Source organism: Ursus maritimus, unplaced genomic scaffold (genome assembly GCF_017311325.1).
Source record: "Ursus maritimus isolate PB19 unplaced genomic scaffold, ASM1731132v1 scaffold_6, whole genome shotgun sequence".
Classification (NCBI taxonomy): domain Eukaryota; kingdom Metazoa; phylum Chordata; class Mammalia; order Carnivora; family Ursidae; genus Ursus; species Ursus maritimus.
This window is the reverse complement of record NW_024426774.1, coordinates 4168720-4188525: the sequence shown is the minus strand read 5'-3', so window position 1 is coordinate 4188525 and position 19806 is coordinate 4168720. Positions and strand designations below refer to the sequence as shown.

At 43.5% G+C, this 19806-nt stretch overlaps 1 long non-coding RNA gene and 1 other non-coding gene across 2 annotated transcripts in view; both read right to left on the bottom strand.

The window, feature by feature from the left end:
* Positions 1-15678, bottom strand: part of LOC103657500 — a 193702-nt gene extending 178024 nt beyond the window's left edge. Inside the window, exon 1 of the long non-coding RNA XR_005832736.1 lies at positions 15619-15678. This is a non-coding gene — a long non-coding RNA (uncharacterized LOC103657500). The remainder of the gene's footprint in view (positions 1-15618) is intronic.
* Positions 15679-18631: 2953 nt separating this feature from the next.
* On the bottom strand, positions 18632-18735 carry LOC121101122. The gene has a single exon (XR_005833068.1). It is a non-coding gene; the product is annotated as a U6 spliceosomal RNA (small nuclear RNA).
* Positions 18736-19806: the final 1071 nt, after the last annotated feature.

Genomic DNA, 19806 nt, shown 5'->3' with positions numbered 1-19806 from the left:
AGGTGGAAAAGCACGATCACTCTCCTAGGCAGGATGCTGTCCACAATGTCAGACTCTGGAGCCACAGAGCTCTACCCCGCGCCTGCTGAGATGTGGAGCGAGTCTTGGTTTCCAAGTAGATAAGGCTGTAACAACACTGACAGCTACTTTAAGAGTTGCCATGAAAAATAAAATGACTTACTGCACGTACGTCCCTGGGGCACAGAAAGTGTTCACGGAGAGACAACTATCACTCCTGGGACTCTCAACTATGTTATGCTGCGCTTCTGGGAACAATGGCCACAGTATTTGAAACCCGGATCTTTCCCAGAATACCTAGAACATATGGTCTCCCAAATTAGAGATTCACCATCCAATAAGCAATATATTTCTGGAAAAAAAAAATTCCCTTGGAAACAAGAAGCTAAGGGGATCACTTTTTTTTCTTTCTTTTTAACATACAAATCAAATTCAGGCCTGCCAGCTACCTATTTTATTAAGGAAAGTTCTTACTTTCCTTAATAAAAGAGTTCCAAGCCATACTTGAGAGAGAATTATATAATTTTATAAGTTCTGAGGAACATACACTGCAGGTGTGACTATAACAAAAGGGACTTTGGTCTGCCTGCCTGTTTCTATCTTGTTTTTACACTAAGTTAAGTCCTCCAAAACCGAAGTTAATCACATTTCCCATTTAAAATGCCCCCAACATCCCAACACAGTTACTTCTGATGTTTCAAACTCCCTTTCTTGCTGATGAGGACTTTCTTTTCCATCTAATTTATTTGGATTCTGTTTTCTCCATTACAATGCGGGAACTTCCCACCGAGCTGATGAGATCACTTCCTGCTGACTCAGCACACCACCCAGCCGAGTCAGGACACAGGCCACAGGAAAGGCTGTAATTAAGACTGATTGTTGGAGATAATACAAAGTCTCGGGAAATGTCACTAGAGGCCCGGAGAATCTGAGAGGAAAATTACCTTGCAGCACCATTCACTTACACCCTGTGATCCCACTGAAACCCCCGCCCCTGACCTGCTGCTTCTCTCTCCATCAGCCTTCCTCGTTGGCCACTAAGCTAGGGTTGTATCTGAATCCTGGATGTGAGTTCGCAGGATCCCTGCTTGCTCCGTGGTGCTAGTCTGGGCTCAGAAGGAGGAAATGATGTGGAGGCAGGAGCCTTAATTCTAACCTCCAGCATCATCACTGCTGCCTGAGATTTGTCCCCTCCCCTCCTAGGGCTTTTGTTAATGCAGCTTCCTAAGGGGCAGTCAGTCCAGTTTGTATTGTACATACCTCCTATCACTGCTGTTCATGTAACCAGGAGTTGGACGGGGCTTTTTCTGCATTTGAAATCTGCTTAAAATCAGCCTAAACTCTGGATCTGAAGTAAGAGCTCAAAGCCCTGATTTCTGTGAGTGCCAATAGCACAGTTCCTCTGTATACAATGCCCTGTGCTCAGACATTCTACTTAGCCTTCCGCATTCAATCCAATCACCCTGGCCATTGAGTTTATCAATTTATGAAAGACCTGGGGGCAATCTGGAGGTATCACATACTGCGTACTCTGCCATTCGGTTAACTGCATCCCTTTCCTCCTAGCCTTTTTGCCAGAGAATCTCTTAGGGAGGGTGTCCCATTCCTCAGCTGGGCCTCCTCCCCGGGACAGCAAGAAGCACAAGTGAGATACTCTCCTCCTTAGGATGGTCGGATCTAGTAAGTTATCAAGGCCTTTGGAAGCACTTTGATAATTATGAAGCCATTAATAAATGTTAGGTATAATTAGCATTATTTTAAGCATCATGGGGCATGAAAACTTTTGCAAGGGCAACTGAATGGAATCAGCAGAAAATCTTGATGGTCTGCCTTAAGGTAGAAATAAAACCTTCACCATAAATGTGTATCTTCTGGGGTACCTGGGTGGCTCAGTCAGTTAAGGGTCTGACTCTTGATTTCAGGTCAGGTCATGATCTCAGGGTCCTGAGATCAAGCCCTGCATTGGGATCCCCACTCAGTAGGGAGTTTGCTTGAGATTTTCTCTCTCCCTCTCCCTCTGCCCTCCCCTGCCCCACACATGTGCATTCTCTCTCTCTTTCTCTCTAAAAAATAAATAAATAAATCTTTAAAAAAATATATAAATGTGCATCTTTTGCCTAAAGACTTACTAGACTTTGCAGGTATGTTCCTTAAATAAGCCAACCCTACAGCCCTAACCATAGTGACCTTGAAAAAGCAAAAGTCTAACTGTAAGAGGGTCCAGACCACAAGCATGGTTGGGTCAATGGAAACACAAATGCACTGAAAAATAAAACCAACATCAAACTGAAAATCTTTGGCACAGCTAAAGAAATAATCAGCATAATGAAGAGGCAACCTACACACTGGGAAAAAATATTTGCAAACCATCTATCTAATAAGGGCTTACTATGCAAAAATACATAAGGAACTCATTCAGCTCAACAGCAAAAATAAAAATAAAGAATAAAAAAAACTGGATCAAAAAATGGGCAAAGGATTTGAATAGACATTTTTCCAAAGAACACATACAAATGGCCGTGAAAAGTACGTGAGGTACAAAGGTACATGAAAAGATGCTCAACATCAGTAATCATCAGGAAAACGCAAATCAAAACCAGGACATACCCATCTCACACCTCTTAAAATGTCTGTCATCAAAAAGACAAAAGACAAGTGTCGGGGAGGATGTGGAGAAAGGGAGCCCTCGTGCACTGCTGGTGGGAGTGTAAATTCGTGCAGCCACTGGGGAAAACAGTATAGATGTTCCTCAAAATAATAAAACTAGAACTACCCCTATGGCCCAGCAATTACACTTCTGAGTATACATCCAAAGGAAATTAAATCATTATATCAAAGAGATCTCTGCACACTCATGGTCACCGCAACGTTATTTATAATAGCCAAAACATGGAAACAACCTAAGTGTCCATCCACAGATGAATAAAGAAAATGAATGTATGTGTATATTTAATATTCATATTTATATAATATATAATGTATATACATATGTATATTTAATATTATGTGTATTAATATTATCGAGCCATAAAAAAGAAAGAAATACTGCCTTTGTGGCAACACTGATGGACCTTGAGGGCACCATACTAAGTGAAATAAATTAGACAGAAAAAGATAAATGCCGTATGTTCTCACTTATATGTGGAATCTAAAAATGCTGAACTTCTAGAAACAGAGAGTAGAATGGTAGTTCCTAGGGGCTGGGGTGGGGGTGGGAGATGATGGTCAGAGTACACACTTCCAACTGTACGATGAATAAGTTCTGGGGAGTCTAAGGTGCAGCACGGTGACTATAATGATCAATACTGTATTGTATACTGGAAAGCTATTACAAGAGTAGAAAAAATGATAATTTTGTGAGGGGATGGACGTATCAACTACCCTTACTGTTTGTTTCACAATACATATGGGTTTCAAATTGTCACACTGTGTTCTTTAAACTTACAAATGTTCTACGTCGGTAATATACCAATAAAGCTGGAGAAAAAAGAAGAAAATAAAAAGAAAATCAAGCACATGTTTGATTATTTCTTCCTTTCTATTCTACTAATATTATAAAAAAAAAAAAAAAGGATTCAGGGGCGCCTGGGTGGCTCAGAAAGTTAAGCATATGCCTTCAGCTCAGGTCATGATCTCAGGGTCCTGGGATTGAGCCCCACGTGGGGCTCAGCAGGACGTGGGGCTCAGCAGGGAGTCTGCTTCTCCTTCTCATTCTCTGGGCTCTCTCTCTCAAATAAATCAATAAAATATTTTTTTAAAAAGATTCAATAAATACTGAATTAATCAGCAACTACTCAAAATATTTTACTATTCTTTTTCTAACACTTTATGAAATATTCCATGTATATAAAATGATATAAAGACATAAAAGAAATTATACATGACAATGCCCCCATCAACCAGCTGCAGGAACGAAATATTGCAAATCGAGATGAAGCCCACCTTGTACCAATTCTTCCCTTACCTCCCTTTCTACCTTCCCCAGAGGCACTCGCCCAGAGGTAACCACTATATTAAATTGAATTTTAATCATTTCAATGCTTTGCATTGTTTCACTTTCCCTTCAAATACGTATATTCCTAAGTAATATTTCCACATTGGAGAGGTTTCTAACCACGGTCCTGAGGCACACTGATGTGCACAGAATGGGTCAGAAATCACCAAGTGTCTCAGCCTGTTCAGGCTACCATAAAAAAATATCGTAAGTGGGTGGCTTAAACAACAGAAGTTTTATTTGTTTTTTGTTTGTTTGTTTGTTTGTTTGTTTTTCCTCCTAGTCCCAGAATTCAGAAGTTCACAATCAAGGCGCCAAAGGCCTTGCTCCTTGGTTTGCAAATGGTGCCCTTCTTCCTGTGTCCTCATAAGGTCTTTCCTGTGGGTGCATACATCCTTGGTGTCTCTTCGTGTTCGTATAAGGACACCAGTCCTACTGGATTACAGCCTCCCTATGACCTGATTTCATCATAACTACTTTCTTGAAGACCCTATCTCCAAATGCTGTCTCAACTGGGGTTTAGGGATTCAACATATGGATTTGGGGGAGGACACAATTCAGTCCATAACACCAGGTTATTGATCATTTCTGCCCTCTACAATCTTACTGATGTATAAAAAAACAACATGAATCAGTGACAGAAATCACCCCCCTGGAGACTATGTGATTTCTACTTACTTAGAACACTCACCCATTCCGTACTGCCCATTCTTGGCCATTTCTTACAAAACCCAAGACTCAGGATTTCTTTGAGGAGCTTCTCCTATTTTTCACACTGCACATTAAGACCTTATAATTGGACAATATTTTGGGGTCTGAGCTTGGTTTCTCCCCACTAGAACTCCATGCTTGCTCCTTTCCTCATAATCATTCGCAGGAATAGAGTGAGTGCATAAGGGAGAAAACATGGACACTTTCTTTGGTTAAAGTCTTAATCTATTTGGTGTGTATCTCTCTAGCAGTATCTCTGAAACACAAAACTTCCCAATCCCTGTGGATCCAATACTTCTACTGGTTAGAAAAGCCAGCCTAATTGACCTTTCTTCCAAATTAGTCCACATTTTCTTTTCTGAACCTGGCATCAATGGTCTAAGCTCCTCAAAAGATGAAGGCCAGGCACAACACCACCTGTTTCAGGCAATGGCCCCACTACCTTCCCTAGAGCTATTTCACCAGCTGCTGACAGTTCACAGCTAAATCACCCTTTAGGAAATGCCCCAATTGCCTGAATTTCAAGACAGTCATCTCCACAAGGTGATTTCCCCTTCCCTGTGGACTGCCTGCACCTGGTGACTGGTCAGTGCAAGATGTGTGAAAACCCAGCCTCTTTGCCTCCAGGCAGGATAATAGCATCCAGAGTTCCCTGTGAAATCAGCTGAGGCCTTTGTGTTGACCGCATTTCAATTGTTCAATTTTACTTGTTTTAATATCCACAGATATTGATCCCAAGGATACAACCCCAATCAACTTTCTGCCCTCAAATTTATATCTCAGAGTCAGCATTCCCAGGAATCTGATTCAGGGCAGCCAGTGCAAGGACTAGTCTGAGGAAGCTGACTCTCGAGGGATTCTGGAACTGGAGGACCTCCTGGCCGACTGTCAATGAAGACCCCATCACTGAGGACAAGAAAAGGAAGTGTGAAGAGCCCAGGAAACGCTAAAGTACAACCGTGAAAGTTTCACAATTATGAACCAGGAAGGGATATATTGAAGTCATGCCCCGGGAGTGCAATATCACATGCATTTGAGAAATTCAAGTATGGGTATAGTAACTAATTATAAGGACAATGGACTTTAATGGCAATTTTTGAATGTTACTGATATTTGGGGTCAAACACTGGAGAACTGGGTCAAGAAGTTAATATTTTGTGTAGCAGGCTCTAAAGGAGGTGAATGCTCAACTTCAGCAAGGCTATTATGCCAAGGCCAGATCCCTGTTTGGGAACCTGAGGCATGGGGTACTGACATCCAGACAGATGCACTTGAGTGCATCAAGTCCTTTGCAGAAGTGAATCACTCCTTCCCACTAAAATCAAGTGGCTTCTAACACATAAGACAACAAGCATCCAATCCCACTTCTATCCCACCCCTGCCCCCTGCTTGGGATCTATCCCACCAACCCTCCTAGCCACCAGATCAATAGTTAGGGTTAAGTCCCAGAAAACATGGCTGGGGAAGTGCTGGACATACAGAAATAGGAAAGGGACTATACCCCAAAAGAGCCACAAGACCTCACCAAGATATATCAGCCCGAGCTAAGACAGCATGCATGGGACTTGATCCTGGAGGTGTGGGATCAAGGTCAGGGTGAAACATAAAGGAGGATAAGGGAGGTTTCTCCCATGACCAAGGATTTAACACCCTGGCAAGGACCATGGCAGATGGTGCTAACACACTGTGATGGCACTTGAGAGCTGAGAGAAAGCTGTGTTAAGTAAACTAGAAATCTCAGAACTTCTCTAGCAGCATGGAGGATCAAATTCTCAGAGAACTGGGATTGCTAGAGTTGATATGCAAGAAGCCACTTGGTTTTAACAGGGAATGGTGAAATACCAGCCAATTAGTACAGCAGGAGGGCTTGGACGCCCTCTGTTTGCCAAAGCAAGAAAGTATGCCCTGGTGAATGGGAGACATCAGGTTCATGCATTGGACAGGTTATGGCGAACTGTAAGAAATGCTCACACAGAATGGTGTTCCCTGATATCAGTATGACAACAGGATCCCAGAATATCCAAAGCTAGGTGGCAATGCTTAACCATTAGAAAAAAAGATAAGTGCAATTACCGCAACGGGTGGCAAAGTCAGAACGGCATTCAGGGACCCTGATCCGCCAAGAGCTGCGAAGATGACTAAGAGAACATGTCAACTCCAAGGGCAAGAGAGATGGCAGCCAAGGAGTCAGGAGGGGGACAAAGAGAGTTAGTGATCTATGATATTGTCTTGTCCAAAAGGAGGACAAAAGCATTAGTTAGTAAAGATAAATTAAATACAGTTATAATTACTAGGTTGCCACTAAAAGAATGCAGAAAAGAAAGGGAAAAGAAACACAAATAAATAGAAAGCACAAAATAACATGAAGGACTAAAAACCAAATGTATCAGTAATTTCATTTAATTAAATGAACTAAGTGGTCCAGCTAAAGGATAAAAATTGCTACAGTCTGAATAAGAAAACTAAATCCAAATATACTCAGTTCATATAAAACATATCTAAAACAAACAGATAAAACTGTCAAACGTTGGGGCACCTGGCTGGCTCAGTCAGTAGAGCATGTGACTCTTAATCTCAGGGTCATGAGTTCAAGCCCCACACTGGGTGTGGAGCCTACTTAAAAAGTAAATAAAGAAAAACTGTCAAAAGGAAAAAGAAAGAACACCATATACTATGTAAACACTAACCAAAAGAAATCTGATGTAACTATACTATATATAATACATTTTAAGGCAAAACTCATTAATAGAGTGTCAATTCATAATAACATAATGTTCTAACCACTTAGAAGATTAAAAATTAAAAATGTGTATGCAATTAATAACAGTCTCAAAATACCTAAAATGAAAATTGCTAGAACTACACGGATAAATAGATAAACCCACCACCATTTCAGAAATTTTGACACAACTCTCACTAACTGGTGCTTCAAAGAGATAAAATGAAACAAAAAACAGTGGAGATAACAGAGATACACACAACTTGATAACATACTTGTCTGGTAAAGACAAAATGTTATCCCCCAAACTGCAGAGTTCATTATCCTTTAAAGCACACGGGAGACAGCTACAAAAATTAACCACATATTGGGTCACAAAACAATGACTCATTTTTTAAAGAAATGAATTTATAGAGAGTAAATCCTCTGATGACCATGCAACTATAAGTAAAATAGACAAAAGATAATTTGACAATACATACATGTTTGGAAATTAATAATTAATTAAATAATCCAAGAACCTAAGTGAAAATTAGAAAATATGTTTAAATAAAATAATGCAGAAATACTACATATCAAAACTCAGGAAATGGTTTTATATATATTAGGAAAGAAATACAAGAAAACCTGAAGACTAATGAGCTAAGCGTCCATGTCAACAATCTAGAATGATATCCCATACAAAACTGAAAGTAAAGAATTTTTTTAAAGCAGGAATCAATAAAGTGGTTTTTTTTTTTTTAAAGGCACACAATAAAGGTCAAAAAACAAATTTAATTCTTGGAAGAAATGAAGAAAATTGATAAACCTGTGGCAACACTGCTCAAGAAAGGAGAAAAGAAAAGAAAGGAAAGCATGATCCAAAATGAAAATGTGGGTGATTTTACCACTTTATGCCAATACCAAAAACTTAAATGAAATGAGTGAACTCCTAGGAAAAACATAACCTAAACATAAATGCAATCATCCTGAAAAAAAAAAAAATTTGGCATTCCAAGTCTTGGAATTCCAATTCCAAGGAATTGATAGGTTACGAGTAACCTGGATTAATATCTGGAATTCAAGATTGGCGTAACATTAGAAATTCCATTGATGGAATTTACCACTTCAACAGATGAATGGAGAAACTCCATATAATCTTAATGAATGGATAAAAACAATTTGATGAAATTCAATAGTAATTTGTGATAAAAATCACTCTAAACAAAGGGAAATTTGAAGGGAACACCTTAATCTAATAATTAGCATCAGACAAAACACTACAAAAAGCCTAATACCTGTAGTAAAACAATGAAAGCTTTTCCTTTGAAGTTGTCAACAGGATGGAATGAACGAAATTCCCATTCTCATGATCTGCTTTCAACACAGCACCTGTGCTTAGAAGTAGGGTATCCATATGGAAAAAAAAAAATTGCATTGGATCTCTACTTTACACCCTGCACAAAAATCAAGTCTATGTGTATGATAAACCTAAATGTGGAAGGCAAAGTTATAAAGGTTTTGGAAGATAATAGAAGTGATATCTTCACCCCTTGAAAATATCTTCATGGTTTTCTCTTACACAAGACGAGGAAACAAACAAATTAAAAAACCCTAATCATAGAGAAAAAAAAATGTTTTTCAAGAACTAGGCATGCATGCCTTTGTCCCAGCTCTAACACTGCTCCTTCTAGAAGCTTTGTCTGGCTCCTCTAAGCATCCTGATGCTTGCTGTTTGGGCCCAAACTCCTAGAAAAGCCCTTATAATGGTGTAATATTGTATTATGGTTTCTGCATCTGTCAGTTAAGCCAGACTTTAGGTTCGCTCATGGCAAGAAACCCGACTTACTGATTTCTACACTCGGAAATGTAGCGAAGTGTCGCACACAGAAGATGGACAGTGAACGGATGGCAACTGAGCGTAAACAGAGGAGCATGGCTACTGACCATGCTGCATTCACCTGCTCACCGTGCAGAGCACTACCAAGAGCTTAGAGAGTCTGCAAGCGCTTGCCATGAAAGGACCCTTTCAGACGCCTTTCTTGGAGATGCTGAAGACACAGTGTGGGTACAAGCTCTGCACAGATACTGCGAACGGGCTCGGTGCTTATCCACCATGTCTCTGAGTTGGAATGCTTCTAACGAAAACACAAACGTAGCTTATGGAAAAATGTGTTTTTGTGTTCAAATCCTCTGGGTTTTCATGGAAGTGGTTTGGCTGGATACACAGTGTGTGCGTTCTCCTTTGAACTGCTGGAGCTCTGCTAGATTGCTGCGTTTAATTGGGCAACAGCTGGCGATAATTTTCTGTGTATGGAGTGAGGGATTTAGTGACTGCTTCACTTTGCATTGTGTTTCATTATCTTTGTTTCTGCCCTTTCAGCCTTTGTAACAGGCTGTAAAGGAGTGTGAGGGAGAGGAACCGAGAACCAAAAAGGGGGCAGAATCCTGAGACCTGTGAGCCAGGTGAAGTATGGTGTTCCTGCAGAAAAGGTCTTTGTCAGAAGTATGTGGACTCCCGAATGCTTAGCCTTACAGGTACACAGAGATCACCGAATTCAAGGTCATCCTTTTGCAGCCAACAAAACAGAAGCCAAGGGACCTGCCGTCGATCCCCTAGCATGCTAGCAGCTGAGCAGGGACTAAAGCCCCTCTCTGCACCCCCAGCTCTCTTTATCAAACACCACCGCCACCTCTGCCATCCTTGGTTAAGCTGGGGAACATCTGAAAAGAAGCAGGGCTGTGCAACAGTGATGTTCACACTGTGAAGTTCTCTGGCTCTGCCCAGTGACTTCGGTGACCACAGCAGAGGTCTGGAACAAAACAGAATGCAAAAATCCCTGAACACGTAAGTGATCCTTTCCCCCGAGAATCAATTAGTCAATGTTGTAAAGCATTACACAAATGCCGTGTTATTACTGGGTGATCGTCTGGCATGTGCTGGCTGAGCGTGTTAATGGGAACACTCACAGTCCAGAGACTGCTTGTCAATCTACAAGATGCCCAAGAGAAAAGAAGTTCACAGTTGAAGTCGCTAGAGGAGGAACAGCAGCAACTCATCATTAGAGAGTAATGGGACTCAATGTACCCCAAAGGCTCCATTCACCCCAGCAGCCAGGACCCTGCTGCCAGGCAAGTAAACTTGGCCCCAGCTCCCTTGGATATTCCTGTCATCCATTTATATCATCTGAAATGTGATGTCCCTTCACATAATTTATGGAAACAGGCAAGGGATATATATGTGGATAATAAGTAAGCAAAGAGACAGAAAGGTGAAACAAATAGATGATATATCAAAATTTTAGAGAAACAACTCTCCACTGGTTTCTACTGGGCACAGGATGTGTTCTGCCTGGTGGCTCCTGAACTGCCATTGCCACCTGGGCCCTAGAGCATTCCTTGGGTCCTGGTGACAGGCAAGGGGACAAGCTGTCCCAGTGGCAGGAGGCAGGTGCGACAGGAGCCCCAATTCCCTGCCTGTCTTCCCCTTTCGCTGCCAGCAAGCAGGAGAATAGCACAACCACACCGACGATGGGGGCTCCATGCCCGTGTGTCCAGCTGCTCTGCTCAGGCACCAGGCAAACGCAGATGAACCACAGCAAACATCTCAAGCAGCAGCTGCTCTGAGAAAGGATGACAGCCCTGGGCAGAGGTGAGGAGGGAACAGCAAAGAAAGCTCAGAGGCCTGGTTACCAAAGAAAAGTTACAAGCCATGGGCTGAATAAGGAGATTAGCCTTTAGCTGGAAGGAAGGAAGCCAGGGAACAGTACAATGACCTAGAGGGAATGTGTGGTAGGAAAATAAACGTACACCTCATTTAAGGAGGGACACGATATTTATGTCCTCAGACGAAAACAAAAACAAACAAAAAACCAAATCCAGAATATAGGACAAAACATGGCCAGGAAAAGCTTACCTCTGAGTAACTGAGATATATATATAAATATAATATATATATATATATAATATATGTATATATTTTATAGATAGTGTGAGCCTTCAACTGCACACTCTCCTTTGGCTCTGGTTGCCGGGAAAAGCGCATGTTTTACCTGCAGTCCAACTTCGCTAAGTCAGTAGGACTTTACAGTACAAAGTCCCATGATGAGCTTTCCCTCTGGTTTCATTGTACCACTTTATCTTTCTTTTCTCTACACACTAAATTTTAAAAATCCATCTATGTGTTGCTATTATATTATAGTATTGTAAGCCACACCAAATAATTTTGGGAACAAAGCAGGGCAGAAATATAAACATGGACGCTAGCAGGATTTGAAAATAAAAAAGCAACAACTAGTGAAAGAAACGAGCCTGGAAGGGCCAGGGAAGGACCACGGGCATGAGACGCCAGGCACCTCTGTTCTGGTCCAGACTGAGTGACCAACCACGCAGTGCTAACGCTGAGCTGACTCTCACCTCTCGGCAACCCAGCTGCACCGCATGCCGAAATGGAAGGGTTTATTCAGATCATAGATCAGATCCCCCAGCAAATGTAACAGTTGATGATCTGACATTTGTGCAGCCTGTTTGCACCACCCGCGAGGAGGCTGGAGTCTGTGGCCAGAGTGCCACCCTGCAATTGAGATACTGCTCAAGAAAGGGGGTGCTGGAGACCGAAGAGTAAGTAGAGGTTGCAAGGGTTTTATTATTCCAATGAGGTAAGAGTTGGCTTGGGAGTTGGCAACTGAAAAGTGGAGAGATAGGAATTTGAGCTTCTGCTTTATTGAACTCAGAAGATCCACAGGAGAAAAAGCAAAACTCTCCCTATCAGGACAAAAAGCTGGCTAAAGGCATGCTGTTCAAACCTCAGGGTTTTCGAGAAGCGTGGCTGGGGAGAGGAACCGTGTCCCTGATGGCTCCTCACACACAATGGCCACCCTCCGAGAAATACCAAATGGAAGTCCAGGGCAGCCATCATGTGTCCTGATAACCACAACATGATTACAGCTTTGGGAACACAATTTAGAATGGGTGTCTTGGGGGTGGGTGGAGCCTGCATCGGAGGGAGTGCGGATGTGCAATTAAGTTCCATTTGGATAACCCAAAAGTGTGCCGCACAAATAATATTCACCATGGTGATATGATCCAGTCACGTGCTCATTATTTTCTAAACACATGGTCAGATCAATGGAGCGTATTTGCTGTTTTGGGGCCTGTAAGAACCAGAACACAAACAGAGAAGACTAACATCTTATCCGTGACTCTTTATGGACACAACAAAGATCTATTCTGGTTCATAATAAACTGAACCAAGTTAAATTTTGGTTGAACTTGATCTCATTGCCACTTTAGGCCAAGAAATCTGGGGTTTCTGCAAATAGGCTGAGTAAGGCCAAATAAAAATCAGTATTTCTAACCTCAGAATCAGTGACCACTTTGTCAAAAAATAGTGGGGGGGGGCAGGGTGCATGGGGGCGCCAACCATGGATTGCTGACCCTCAGCACCATATACCTCCTGTCCTGCTTCAGACTGCCTTGTCCTGGGGGTGGGCCAACACAACCCAGTGTCCTGTGTGACCCACAGAGGGACCTGAGAAAAGAGAGCTGAGTGCCTGTCTCTTCGGACATGGAGCATTTCAGAAAGACAATGTCACATAAAGATGCTGGAAGTAGTGGGAAGAACGGGGACATGGGCCAGGAAGGCAGAGTTCAAATCCCCATTGTTCACAGCAGCCTGGCCCTAGAGAAGCATGTGAACCTGCCGGCCCTCTGTTCCTCATGTGTCAAAGGGCGGTACGGACACTGTACCTGGGGCTTGGGCAGCGTGAGTGTCCCTGGCACACTCACCTCCTCTGCCGAGAGCCTGATATGCTACCCCAGGAGGGTCTGAGCCCCTCCAGCCCTCACCTGCCCAGCCGTCTTCTAAGGTGTCTCCCTTAGGAGCCCTCTAGACCTCTGCAATGTTCAGTCCACGTGTGATAAATGGGAGAGAGGGCTGGAGGGGGAAGTGCTGGGATGGGGGCTGGTGGGGGGTGGTTGTCATCTTGTCAACACTCAGCAAGTAGCCCTCTTTCAAAGTACATACACATTCCTCAGTGATTAACAGTGTTTAGGATAATAATGGCAAATTGGGGTCATAATGATACTTCTCCCACTAAAGTGTTTAAGATTAGGAGAGAGTCTTAAATCAGCCTGTCATGGACCCCAAAGGGAACTCCCTGCCCAGAGGGGGACCATGGAGTCAGAAAAGCTTAATTTTTCTGATGCCCTTTTAGGGCTGGGCCCGGCTTGTTATTCCCTTGCAGTGTGTGGGGGGAGGTGTGGGGAACATGCAGGCCCAGGCTCCTGGTGGCACGCTGGCTGCCTCACCCTGTGGGTGGGAGCACAGCCAGAAGGGTCAGGTGGGGTGTTCTCCTACCTGGGTCAGTAGTGCTTCAAAAGGCAGCTATGAGGAATAAGAGCAAAGGTAAAGACATGAAGTAAGAGATCAAGAGATGAGAAGAGGTGGGGGGATCAGCAGAGATGGTTTGGAGGAACTCTACGTATAGAAACCACTGTAATTCCAATGAATGGGTTCGCTCAATATACTGGGGACTCAGCAGAAGTCTGGAACTCTGCTGAGTGAGACACGAGGAGACAAGGTACAGGGACACGAAAGTGTGCTCCTGGAGATCATGGGTCACTGGAAAGACTCAGGGTGGAATTCCTGGACCTGACACCAGGACTGCCTAAAGCAAAACCAGTCAAACCTCATTAGTTCACCACTCTACAAAAAATGAATACAGAGGTGCCTGATTCACATAAGCACTATGAAATCTGTAGTAGATAAAGCTTTTTTTCTTTTTCTTTTTTTTCCCCCTTACTGTTGGAACATTTCTACATTTCTTCTAAATTTGCCTATGATTTTCAAGTGTGGGAACCATTTCAAGTCTAACATAGAACTCAGTATTAGAAACACGTGTGACCCAGGCTGCCTCTGGCTGGTCACTCACAACCCCACTGAAAGACCCCCAGAGTGTCTCCTTAGGAAATCAGTGGGCTAGGACAGGTGAGGCATTGCCCCATCTTGGTTTTAAAAGTACATGCTTTCTGAGGGCCTTCTCATCTCCCAAAGAGCTCCAAAATTAACTGAAATATATGTTTTGTAGCAACAATTCTACTTTTCAAAGTTTTGGAAACCTGAACATTTCCAGCTAAATTAGAAATATGCTGAATCCTATAGAAGTGTGGGAGGACAGGGTGTAAGGGACCTGGCAAAATAATTCAACCCATTTGCAATACCTGCCAAAGATAAAACATTCTCAAATTATTGCCTGAGATCTGTTGGAATCAATGTTTCTGACAGTCACAAGCAATTTATCAAAAACTGTTCAGGAATCTTTTCTTTAGCTGTATTTTATTTCCTATCCCCTAAGTGATGAGCAGATATTGATTAAGATGGTCCACATACATTATCCCAGATTTTTTAAGTTTTTAGCAAGTGTCAAAACAAAGAATAACATGAATGGTTCTATAGGAAATGTGTTCCCATTGTTATTTTCATACACTTTCAGTTATTAAAAAAAAAAACAAACAGCCTTCTTGAGTGACTCTAGTTCTGAACTTACATAATTTTCTAATCCTGTTAAGAAATTTTCAAACTGAAATATGTCAATATACATTTCCATATGCATGTAGGACTCTATGTTAATTAAATTCCCGTTCAATAAACAAATATTGGCAACCCCCAGGGGATCGGCACTGTGCTGGGTGCTAAGACGACTCTCCTTGCCAGGCATGACAGAGGGTAACGTTTCCAAGGAAGGATAATTGAACAATCTGCATGGCCTGAGCTACATGACTCAACTGTTCTGGATGTAGTACCAACAGTTCTCGTGGAGCACTGCTGGAGAAAGGGAGTCGTCATTATAGACAGAAGACAGGACCTCGCCTGGCCGCCCCTGCTTCCTCGGCTGGCCGCAGACCCTGGGGCCTCAGCCTTCCCTGCTATGGTTGTGCCATTGAGCCAGTGGCACTGGAAGATAACGTAATAAAGCTTTTCCAGAGTCTGCCATCCTTTTTTTATTAAAAACTGAGTTTTATCTGTAGGACTTTATAACCTTGAGAAACAAACACGTCACATTAGCCCTTTCCTCAAGAGATCAAAAAGTACGTATTTCTGTCTGTTTCCATCTAAAACAAAGCAAAAGGAAAATGTTACGATGAAATGAACTGAGAAGGAGCAGAGCGACTAGCAAATATGAAGTAGAAATAATACCTGGGTGAGATTCTGAACATCTGAACCCAGGCAGCAGCTCAGGATTGGAAAATACATGGGCGGACCCTGGAGAGAACAGAAGAAGTGGGATCATTAGTGTCTGTCACAGGTTGGGAGCAGAAAAGAGGAAAAGTGTCCCAGGGCCTCAGCGGGTGGCCCGGGGGTGGGGGGGTTCATGGCAGGGAGGAACTCTCTCAGGCAGGAAAATCCTGTCTTTGGTTTTTGAGGTTAATTTTCAAGACGAAGTGCCCTGTACCTCATTCTTTGGGACATTTCCCCCCAGAGTACTTTGAATGGCTCAGGCGAGTACATGTCCTGCTGTAGGAATCTGGGTGCACAATGCACGTGATGTGCCTGAGTGAGCCTGAGTCTCACTCATATAGTCTGTACATAGTTGCATGAGTACGTGTGTGTGTATATATATCTTAATTTCAAATTAACGCCATTGTATTCCCCCCAAAGTAAAGTCAAATCGACTCTTCATGAAGTTGTGTGGCACACTTTCTGTAGTACCTCCCACGGATCAAGTGTGCTGTTCCCGTGTAAGAAGCCAGAGCACATAAAACTGGAGAGGTGATGTGTGATGTGGAAAAGAAGGCTGGAGAGAAAGACGCTGATCCATGTGCAAAGGGAAAAGACCAGAATGCCAGGGAAGAGGAAGGGCCATGCTATGGACTGTGGGGTTCAACCTGGAAAGCTCAGGGAGTGGCAGGCTGGCCAAATACTGCTGCATGAGGGAGAAAGGCATGACAGGGTCGAGAAGAATGAGGATGGAAGCTACAGACTGCATACCCCCAAATTCATGTTGAAAGCCTAACCCCCAATGTGAGGGTATCTGGAGGTAGAGGAGGGAGGTGATGGGGTCATGAGGGTGCAGCTCCCACGATGGCATGAATGCCGTTTAAGTAGAGACACTGAGAGCATGCATCCTCTCTCTCCATGCCATGTGAGGAAACTGTGCAAAGGTGGTCATCTGCAAGCCAAGAAGATAGCCTTCAACAGAAATCACATCTGTCATCACCCCAATCTTGGACTTCTGGCTCCAGCACTGTGAGCAATAAACGTCAGCTGTTGAAGCCCCCAGCCTGTGGGATTATGTTACCGGGGTGCAAACAGATGAAAAATGGATTGGGAAGTGGAATCACCATCAGCCAAGTATACTGTGAAGGACTCGGTGGGAGGCAATTGGGCAAACCTACAGGATTCCTTTGAGACTTTTCCTTTCAGCATTGGGGGGGGGGCGGTGATCATAAACCACAGGGGGACAAGCGGAGGCACTTGCAGTGTCAAGCAGAGCACACCTGACGTCTGGGGTTTGGATCACAGGGAGAGGTGAATGATTCAGGAAGCCATGGAGGTAGGAGGGGCCCAGCACCAGGCTGGGAAGTCACCTTGTAAGAGGGCAAGAGATATCAGGTCCTGGAAGTCTGTAAAGGAAAGTAAGTACAGGAGCACCCAGAGAAGCCTCTGTTCGGCTCCCTGATTCACTCAGCAAATACCATGCCAGCCACTTGGAAGATGTGGCAAATGTGGGGTGAGGACAAGAGCAGAAAACCATCATCTAGAGGAATGGCGAGAAGCAAAAGGCTAACAGAGTCCAGAGACAGAAAGCCTAGGCAGTCGAGAAGACAGTTGGAGCCTTTAAATAATGTTTGAAGCTCTTTAATTTAAACATGAAGCTTATCGCTTCTCGGCCTTTTGGCTAAGATCAAGTGTAAACATGAACCTCTCCTCTCGCCTTTCCATCAACTCTGAGGTCCTGGTCTGGGCCCCTCAAATCTTCTGGGAGCACAGCAGGAATGACCCTAAGAGCAGAGGTACCACCTCATTGAGCACTGAGCATGCTCTGAATCTCTCTCCACATCGAACCCTCCCAGCAAACCCACCAGGGAGGTACAGATATCACCCCTCCTTTCCCAACGAGGGAGCTGAGGATAAGCAAGATTCCGAAATTTGACTGGGTTTGGCGTCAACAGAGACAAAGTAATGAAATCCAAATTTCCCAGAGCCCCAACTCTAACCTCTAGTTAACACTTTCTGTGCTATTAGGAGTTCCCATGCCCCTGTTAGAATCCACAGGCTGACCTCATGTCCCTGGAAGAACCGAAGGCTGTGTTTAACTCAGGCCACATTAGCCACAGAGCTGTGCCCTGGGGCCATACCCATTCACTGAGCCGTCCGTCTGAGGTCTGCAGAGGTATCCTACCTACCCTGTGGATCTATGTTACTCCAGATCGACAGTAACACAAGGCAAGAAACAGCCTTACCCACTTGGTCCACCAAATTAGGGCTTACAGACTAGAAGCCTTCTGGTTTATAAACATGTTTTGACCAGTGCTGTATTTTATTTAAATATTAAATGTGAATGTTTCTAGGTAGGATATGTGCTCTCTCATTCCATCCCCCCCATCCTGCCCCCAGCAGCTTCCCACATTCCAGCTACTGTCTGCGTACTGAAGGTACTTGAGTTGACCACCCCTGATTAATGTTGACCTATTCATAATCATTTTATTATGTACTTAATGTAATTCATCAGTCCGTTTTTTATGGCTGAATAATATTTCATTTATTTATTTATCCATCCATCCATCTGTCCGTCCGTCAATGGGCAGTTGGGCTCTTTCCATAATTTGAGATATTATGTAGATATCTGTAGAAAATGCTGCTGTAAGCATCGGGGTGCATGTATCCCCGTGAATTAGTATTTTTATATTCTCTGAGTAAATGCCCAGTAGTACAATTACTGGATCATAGGACAGTTCTCTAACTTTTTGAGGAACCTCCATACTGTTTTCCACAGTGGCTGCAGCAGTTTTCATTCCCACCAACAGTGCATGAGGGTTCCCCTTTCTCCACATCCTCACCAACACCTGTTATTTCTTTTATGGTTGATTTTAGTCATTCTGGCAGGTGTGAGGTGGTATCTCACTGTGGTTTTGATTTGCATTTCCCTGATGATCAGTGATGTTGGGCATCTTTTCATATGTCTGTTGGCCATCTGTATGTCTTCTTTAAAAATATGGAATGCTTCATGAATTTTCATGTCATCCTTGCGCAGGGGCCATGCTAATCACTGCATCATTCCAATTTTAGTACATGTGCTGCCGAAGCAAGCACCAGACTAATCGTTTAAAACACTTCAGAGATCTGGAGACAAAAGATTTGTTTATCCCTACAACTGGCTTCTGGTGCGATGAGCAAACTGTATACTATCTGGGATTTGTGGACAATGCGGGGAAGGGAGATAATAAAATGCTTAAGACCTCTTTTAACTTCTAGCTGTGTTCTGATACCAGGAAATGATCTGGAAGCAAAAGAGCAGAATCAAAACTGGATCTGTCTTCTGGAAACAAGGGATGGCATTACTCAAGTGCCTGCTATGCTGCTAGAAACGGGCAGTCTTGGGTCCTCCCAGCAAGGTCCTGAGGCTGCCATACAAGAGCACATGCACACCAAGGGAAGAGGGCAAGGCTGTGCTAGTTGGTGCAGTCAGGCCTCTGGGGAACCACAGCCCACACTCTCACCACCAACACCCCCAGGTCTATTCTGATGGCTGCAATTCAGCACAGCTCTCCACTGCCTCCAGCAAAGCCAGGCCGAAGATTCACTCCAGGTGCAGGTGTGTCTGAGATGTCCCCTTCCTGTGTCTACCCTACATACCCAGCTCTGTGTACAGGGGGATAATGGAAGTGACTCCACTGAATACAGTTGCTTAGAAGACCAAGACTTCAAGCGCATGGCTCTTGGCCAAGTGCAGACTGGCCTTGTGTGTAGTCTGCTTATGAGTTTAAGCCTGGTGTGTTGGGGGCAGCTGCAAAGAGGTGGGGTCAGGGTCCCTAGAGTTCACTGTGGGGGAAGCACATGGCCATGAGGAGACATGCTACTGTGGATTGGTCAGAGAGCTCCAAATCAGGGGCGGTTTATTCCACAGACAAACCCTATGGATCATTACCTTGTGGTTCAAAATGCAGAGTTTTTCAGGCGGAGGTTGGCAGAAGGTGGAGCTGTGTATCTTTGTTCATTTATTCAGACAATAATGATTCATTGGTCCTTAGTACGGAATTAGAACTACACAGTCCCCAAGGCTCCTCTCAAGGGTTACTTTCTTCTTGAACTGTTTCCCGACTCCTCCATCCACTTGTATCCTCAAAACTCAGCACCTTCACTGGGGCACAATCACTGCTGAAA